Here is an 8,307-nt window from a genome sequence, read left to right on the forward strand (position 1 = left end):
ACTAACCTGTTTAAGACACAAGGACCAAAAGTTAGAATTAGTAACAGAATGATGAGAGGGCCCGTTATAGATGACAACAAAGTAGTGAGCCAAGGCAATCTGTTGAACCAGTTTTCACGGTGGAGAAGGGTGAAGAGGGGGTGCAAGGCATCAGCCCCTTCTCCATCCTCAGCCAGCCTCCTGCTCCTTCATCATTTCCCCCTGAACAATTTTGACTCTTAAATCTTTAAGGTGGTTGAAGGTGTAAGGTCTCATCTTCTGTAACTTCTTCGTGCTGAATAGGGGCGTAGAGCTGTCCCTACCTGCTCGGGTCAATATTGGTCAGGGTAGGAACGTATAAGGGAGTTACGAAAGGCGGAGGCAGCCGAATCCAGCGCTGACAGCGAAGAGGCGTCCTCTCACGCGACAAGGATCGTCTGTCATGAAGTCATTGCAGCAATGGAGTCTCGGCACCAAGTAGAGAAACATTGAACAAAGCAACATATTAAGGTTAATGAGGTGATAAAAATGAGAAGCCCGAGAAGGAGATTTGGCCATAGTCCTCCTTCAAACCAGGAACTTAACCAATCACTAAAAGAGAGAGAGGGATCTTGTAGGGCCTTAATCTGGGTGTTCATATCCTTTATTATTCCTGTGACATTTTTGCGATAGTCTGGGATGTACACGCAACATTCTGTTTTGATGATTGCACATGTGCCACCCTGGGCTGCTGTCAGGACATCTAAGGCCATCCTATTTTGTAGGACTGCCTTGCGTATCTGTGACACTTCGGTATTAAGCAGGGAGATGCTATTTAGTGAATCATTGAGTGCCTTTGTAGTATATTTATTAAGGGCTTCTACATGCCACATGACATCCTCTAGTTCCACAGATGGAACAAAAATGGATGCTAAGTGATCATACCATTTAAAAACAGATCGTGTCCATCTTTGTTTCAAGTTGGGGAGATTAGCTGGAGTTGTAATGGTTGTAGTAATGCGCCCATGAATCCAGGCAAATCCTAAAGTACAGCGACCTATCCACCCTGGAGGAAGCCAGGGCCACAGGTTGGTTCCACATATCCAGTGGGTTTCGTTTGGAGCTGGCTATCTAATGCCAGGTCACCTTACCCAATCAGTAGCAAAACATTCAGTAGCCTGGAGTACTATTATTTGGGAACACATTTCTAATGATAGCCATCCTCGATACTGTGTGTTATTTGTTCAAGTATCCTACGTATGATTCTTTTGTTCCCAGCATAAAACTGCCTTTTAACTGAGCTGTCCAATTGTGGGTGTGAACCACAAATATGTATCCCGGATCTGATATATGCCATCTTCAGTATAGCGATAAGGAGGGTTTTGGAACTTAGGCCCATATTTGATTGGGGAGTTATGTCTTGATAGCAAGCCCCTTTCCTTCCAAATAGCTCCATGGGCATGTAGTACCAGGAAAGCATATTTGGAGTCAGTATAAATGTTAATTCTTAGACTTTGGCAATTGCAAAGTGCTAGTGAGCACTATGGCACACCTAGCTTTTCTTATTTTTTTTCTATGAAAACTACTGTCATCAGAAAACCAACTGTCATTCATATTTTAACAGGGGTATCTTAAATCTGGCCATATAGAATGAGCAAGATCAAATAAAATACAAAGAACATTTTTGCTCTATAGAGAAAGAAGTACAGTGGTCAGGTTCAGGCATACAGGTAACTAGGTTTAAAGTTTGACAAGTTTTATTTCTGGCATATCTGTTAATGTAGCCCAGTATTTAATAAGTTGGCCTCCATCATCCATTGGTGGCCTTTGCCTTCTAAGACAAATCTGGACCTGATGTGACATAATTACAGTCAAGGACTGTCCCATAGTGAGCTTTGAGGCTCTTTTATAGGAGGGCTGTTCCATGCTTAGCTAAAGCATCTATTTGCAATTGCACCTCAACAGAGGTGGCCTCTAGGATAAATATGACTAAGGGATGAAACCAATAAGACGACCTTTGATTGGTCCAGCCTTAACAATATCCTGATTACAGAGGATCACTGGCAAGTGAGAAAACTTGTCAAGAGATAAGGGAGTCCCCCATGCATCATCCAATCCACTCATAAAGAAAGTGGGGTCATCCATTATCTCCACAAGTCCATAGTTAATCCTATGGAGTGTGGTATGGTGGTTTTTAGGCAATTTCATTATCCCAGCCACACATAAGGTGTTAGTTAAGTTATACAATTGTAGGGGAATCAATCCCACTTTCCAGTTGTTTAATCATGTGCTGTGGGGTCTGCTAATATCCCCACAAAATAATAAGATCGACTAAAGAAGCTATTGTGCAACTTCTCTGAAGTTTACCTCAAATTGTTTAGCTTAGATAAACAAACATTTAAAGACAATCAAATCTAGAATTTAACATCCATAAAGGTGTGTTACTAAAACAATTTTTCTCTCTAAAATAACCCTCATTTCCAGAGATAGCCAAATCAGGACTAATTCACTTGTGAAACAAGTCCAGTTTTAACAAACTTGGCCTAATTATTTACATAAGCTCAGCAAGAACAGTTGAGTGTGATCATATAGATCTTTTAGAATCTGCTTTGCTGGAACTTTGTATAAGGAATCTCTAGGTTGAACTTTTAGTAGCCTCTCTGGGCCAGAAGCCAAGCCCTGTACTTGCCATGAGGCATGCCTGCAATACCTTTGGGCGAATTCCTCTTCGAGACTGCACCTACCAAGGAGTGACATTCTTTACTCACCTGGTGGGGCTGCTGGGAACTCTGTAAGCAAGGTATCAGGCCAACAGTCCCAAGGGGCTTTATGGCTCCAGGTTTCATAAAGTCAACCTTAGTTCCTTTAAACTGTCTGGTCATATCTGAGTCTATGCATGTCTTTCTCAAATATGACATTCCAGTCAAAGCCTTGGTAAAATAACCAGTTTACAATGGTGTCCTGTTACAAGGAGAACAGATTCTTATTGAACTTATGCAAATGACTGATTGCCATGGAAGAAAGAATACTTACTGAGACCTTTTGGTTTCAGAGGGTTCAGATAGAGAGAAAAGTTGAATGCTTTGATTTGTTTACAAATCAATACTTTTACATCTCTGTAAGTTATAGATAACTAGGAGGGAGTATCCCTAGTCTGGAAGAGCAAACATTAGAGAGAACCAGCAATGTTTAAAGTAAGACCAAACATTAAGAGACACAACACTATAATCTTTTAGTTCATTTAGTCCCATATTACTAATTCTGGTGAATGCGGCTTTAGTCAGTTCTGGAAATTCTTACCCATTTCAGTTTTAGGATTTTCAAGTATATCAAATATCTATTTGTCCTGAAAGTCCTTTATAGGAATCTACTTGAAGATAAAACTCATTTTACAAGAGAATTAAAACAATTATAAATGACAAAAACTCAGAATGGATATGGTTAGAGCTAAAGAGTTTAATTGTAAAGAGTTTACAATTTAGCTGCAAGGAAATCAGGTTATTTCTGTGATACATAACATTTCCATAATTACAGTATCAAGCGGTGATCTCCCAAAACATTAAAACTTTAGGAAGTGTGTAGAATCTCTAGAATAGTTATAGCATTTTCCCAAATGTAACCCAAGGTTTATCATTGGTTCAGTAGTACTTCATGAGCAACTTCACATACCAAGGAAAAGCCTGAGTTAAAGAGATTTACGATTTAAATCTTGTCAACATTTGCTAAAATCTTAGAAAGTTTTAAAGCACATGCCTAAATATAATTAGGGATGTTAAACACCTGATAAACCTGAACATAGAAACTCGTTTTTCTGGGCAGGCAAAGAGAAAACCATTTACATTTTCTTAACAGCAGATCAATTGATCTAAGAAAACATTGTCCTTTTGAACAGAGACAATTTCAGTCTTGTACCAATGTACCTTTAAAACCCATTCATTTCAATCTTAATCCATTCTTGACCATAGCTAAAATTCCTTTTCTGAAGATTTCCCTTCACAAACCTTCTACAACTTTCTTTTGCATTCAGGTTTTGTCCCAAGCCATTTCCTTCTAAACAACCATCTCATTTAGGACAAAATTACCTTCCTTTACCTTCAACAAAATGTATTCCCATTCCTTAAATCTTTCTTACATATCTCCTACTTTCCTACATACAGTTTCCCTTTATTTCCATCAGTCTTAGTTACACTAAGCAGAACTTTGTATTCTTAGAAACACCTTTAGTTATTAACCAATTGTGAACTGTTACAACAGAATTCTTCAGGTGGCAATTTATGAATCAGTTAAGTGGCAAACAAGTTTACCAGCAGATTTAAATACTCTTAGTTTCTTTGCAGTAAGTAAAAAAGCACAAACCTACATCCAGTAATTAATGACTTAGCATTTTATCCTGTTTGGTTAAGACCTAGATGTCCACAATTTAATTCCACTTGTCATCCAAGAAAAACTTTAAAACTTTCAGGTTACCAAAGACTTTGAAAGTTACTTCAGCAATTAGCCATTAGAACTTTGAGACAGACAATTAACCATCAGTTTAGTTATTCCTTTGCTAACAAATTTTAACAAGTAACACAAGCTTATTTGACCTTTAGTAAACTTCGATAGAATAAAGCTTCACATTTACTGCTGTTAACTTCAAAGATGCATCTATCTTAATTAAACCAACAAACTTAACTTAGTTCCAATACTGATTTGCATTCCACCTGGGCCCACTCCGCTTTGAATGTTTACCTGAGACATGTGTGGGAAGATCTGGAGTGGGTGTTAGGTCCAGGGGGTTCTCTTCTTGCTCCTTGACAGTGAAGAGAGAAGGAGCTGTGGTGCATGAACTAGAGGCTAGTCATGCAGGTTGCACACGCGTTGGTACAGAAACAGAAGGGGAAAACAGAGGAAACAAAGTGCTGCCAGGAGGCAGAGAAAAGATTCCTGGTTTCAGAGCTCATAAGCCCCAACAGAGGAGCAGACGCCATGCTTTCCCACCAGCAAGGGGGGAGGGGTTAGGCAGTCCAAGTCAGGCCAGAGAACACAAGGAAACTTCCCCGAAACAAAGAGAGTTTCGGCAGCTGCTTGGGAATATTCCTTATAGTCTCTGTCTCGAGTTAGACCAACCCCAGTTGGCTCCAGTAATAGCCATTTACATGGGAAGTGAGTGAGGGAGAAGTCCCCCACATCTATTAGGAGAAACAGAGAGAAATAAAGCCAGAGTCCCCTTAAACAGAATGTAACCTTCATGACTAGTACAAGGAACATATATCCACATTTAAAGACATAACATGGAGACATACATGAAGACATACATTGTTGGCCTCCATTCGGAGTCAAAGAAAACACCAAGGACAATAAGTAAGACACACAACACAATTAACAAGAAGGACGCTGCGCGATTTCGGTACAAAACCGAAAGTACAAATTCAACCGGCCCAGGGGAACCATGAGGTCTCCCTGTGGCGGACAGAACCAGCCCAGGGGAACCACGAGGTCTCCCTGTGGCGGACAGAACCAGCCCAGGGGAACCACGAGGCTCCTCCGTGGCGGACAGAACCAGCCCAGGGGAACCAAGAGGCTCCTCCGTGGCGGACAGAGAAATGTACTTGTGGGGCCCCGAAAAAGCGGCCCCCCTTGATCCCTGGGGCGTCCCCCAGGGTGGCAGGGGAGAAGTCCGAGTTCGTCAACTCCTTCTCAAGCTGCCTACAGAATACAGAGCAACAACGCGCGCTGTCGTACAGTCCTATACTACCGAAGCATAGGCAAAACAGAGGCCTACAAACGAGAACACGAGACTGGATACAAACGAGAACATGAGACAGGAGACAAGAATGCTGGCCAGCTTACCTCCCGGTGGGAGTCAGTTGGATCCGTGGGCAGGAGTCCGATGATCTCGGTGGGACCTCCAAATGAAAGACCCGCGGATCCCCTTACCCAAGAATCCAACACTGCCACTGGATGCAATCAGCAAGAGGTTCTTTATTGTTATGCAGGCGCCTGCGGGTGGCCAGCAGCTCCTGCTAGCTGAGCACACCCAGCTGGGGTGGCGCCGGGTTTTTATAGACAGGTACAAACAAGTTTTGGGTGGGGCGCAACTGATTGGTTGACAGTTAGAACTTTTGAAAAAGGCATACGTGGAGTTTGCTGATTGGCTCTAAGGACCCACACGCGGGAAGAGAGAGGCGGGAAGGGGGAACAAGCTGATTGGTTCTGAGGGCCCGCGCGCGGGAGGAGAGAGGCGGGAAAGGGGAACAAGAAGGGGGAAGGTAGGAATGCCATTATGGCATCTCTATTATTTCTATAAGCCAAGCGGTTACAGAAGGGCAAAAGAGCGATTAATAGGCAATTAATAACCTAATTAATAACCTGGTCTATACCTAAAAGCCAGCGGTTTACAGAAAAGCAAACAAGCGGTTAGTTATCCTATCTATCTTCTAGGGGAGGAGTCTTTCAGAATCACTATAAAAGTTATTGTAATATAAATTCCACGGATATGGCCGTGCTGTGTTCCAGCACCTACCTCACTGTTCTAACAAAATTATTCAATGTACTTCCACTGCTCAAACCCCAGCTCTAACACATACTACCTTCTCACTTTCTTTTCTTCTTGGACTTGAACTTTTCTTGCACCAGGATCAGTTTTTAAATATTTTAGCAATAGCATACATGTTAATATAGATACATTGCTATGCATTTTCAGTTTTCTTTCGACCATTACTAAAAGTTTTTATTGGCATAAAAGTTGGAATTGTTCATGTTTAACAAACAAAATATATAAATGTCAAAGAGAAAAAACATACATAGAAAACTTTTTTGGAATTCTGATTGGAACTTTAATTAATTATATTCTTTTCATCTAGAAAACTGGTATTTATTGAAGTTTCTTTTTTTTAATCGAAGTTTCTTAAGTGTCAACAGAATAAAGTTTTATACCTTGATTCACATAAGTTCCAATAATTTACTGGCAACATTAATCTTTCTTTTTTCTTGCTAATCAAAACTCTTTTTATCATTGCCATATAAAATAATTTATGTTACAAAATAACAACCAAGAAAAGTGTGTTTATATATGTATGTACATTTTGTATGTATAAACATATATACACAAAGACAGCCAAAATGTCTTAAGGTCCCCAATTTGGTTCCTAATTTCAGAAGTGTGCAAATGTAGGAGATGCGTAATTTGAATGATAATTGTTTTTTATTGAGTTGTGTGTACGTTCAGGTATTACTTATGGAATATATAACAACTTACTTTTTCTTTCTTTTTTTCCCTTTTTCCTTTTTTTCTTTTTTTTCTTCTTTTCCCATTAGGTTAATGATAGGCTCGATTTCCTGGTCTTTGTTATACTTTACAGTTTTATTCACAAAAGCTGTTTACATGTTGTAAAATTAGTTGTATATTGGTACCCACAAAATGAGGGCCCAAGTCACAAATCTAAACCTAAGTCAGCCTGATCTAATGGTACCCTTCTCATTGTCAAAGACACCTAACATATGCCAATCACAATTCAGCTATAACTAGCTGACTGTACCTTTATAAGGAAACTTTTACTTAGCCTTGCAAGGAAATTTCTATTAATAAAATTTGCTCTTGTCCAAAATTCCTCAGAACTGAGAGTGCTCTACAGTTTCTTTTCTCTTGAGTAAAGGATATCAAACTTGTTACTGTTTTAGTTTTGTTATTTGACACATGTACTTTTTTCTTCTTTTGGCAGCTCTGAGTTAAAAGGCACACTTTTGGGGGAAAAAAAAAAACAGTTCAAAATTTTCCCTTTATAAACTTTATATTACAAAACTTCCAAGTGATGGGGCACCTGGGTGGCTCAGCAGGTTAAAGCCTCTGCCTTTGGCCCAGGTCATGATCCCAGGGTCCTGGGATCAAGCTCCACATCGGGCTCTCTGCTCAGTGCAGAGCCTGCTTCTCTCTCTCTCTCTCTCTCTCTTTGCCTGCCTCTCTGCCTACTTGTGTTCTCTGTCAAATAAATAAATAAAATCTTAAAAAAAAAAAAACAACTTCCAATTGCATAGAGAAGTAGAAACTAGTAAAAGGAGCATACGCATACACTAGAGCATATCCATATATACCCATATAGAGCATACCCATACCCATATACCCATATAGGTAGAAATCTTTAACATGTTGCTGTATTTGCTTTTTTTAGTTTTTTTTTTTTTTCAATTACAAATACGTAATATAATGTTAAGTATTTTAATATACATCTCTAAAAGTAAGCTTCCCTGAATAACCCCAATGTTATTATCACAACTAACAAAACTAATAACTTCCCTTAATATTTCTAATATCCAATCCATACACAAATTTCCCCAGTTCCCAATTGTCTTCTGGTTTTCTCCTACCAG

The sequence above is a fragment of the Mustela lutreola genome, chromosome 12, assembly GCF_030435805.1.
Source record: "Mustela lutreola isolate mMusLut2 chromosome 12, mMusLut2.pri, whole genome shotgun sequence".
In the NCBI taxonomy this organism is placed as follows: domain Eukaryota; kingdom Metazoa; phylum Chordata; class Mammalia; order Carnivora; family Mustelidae; genus Mustela; species Mustela lutreola.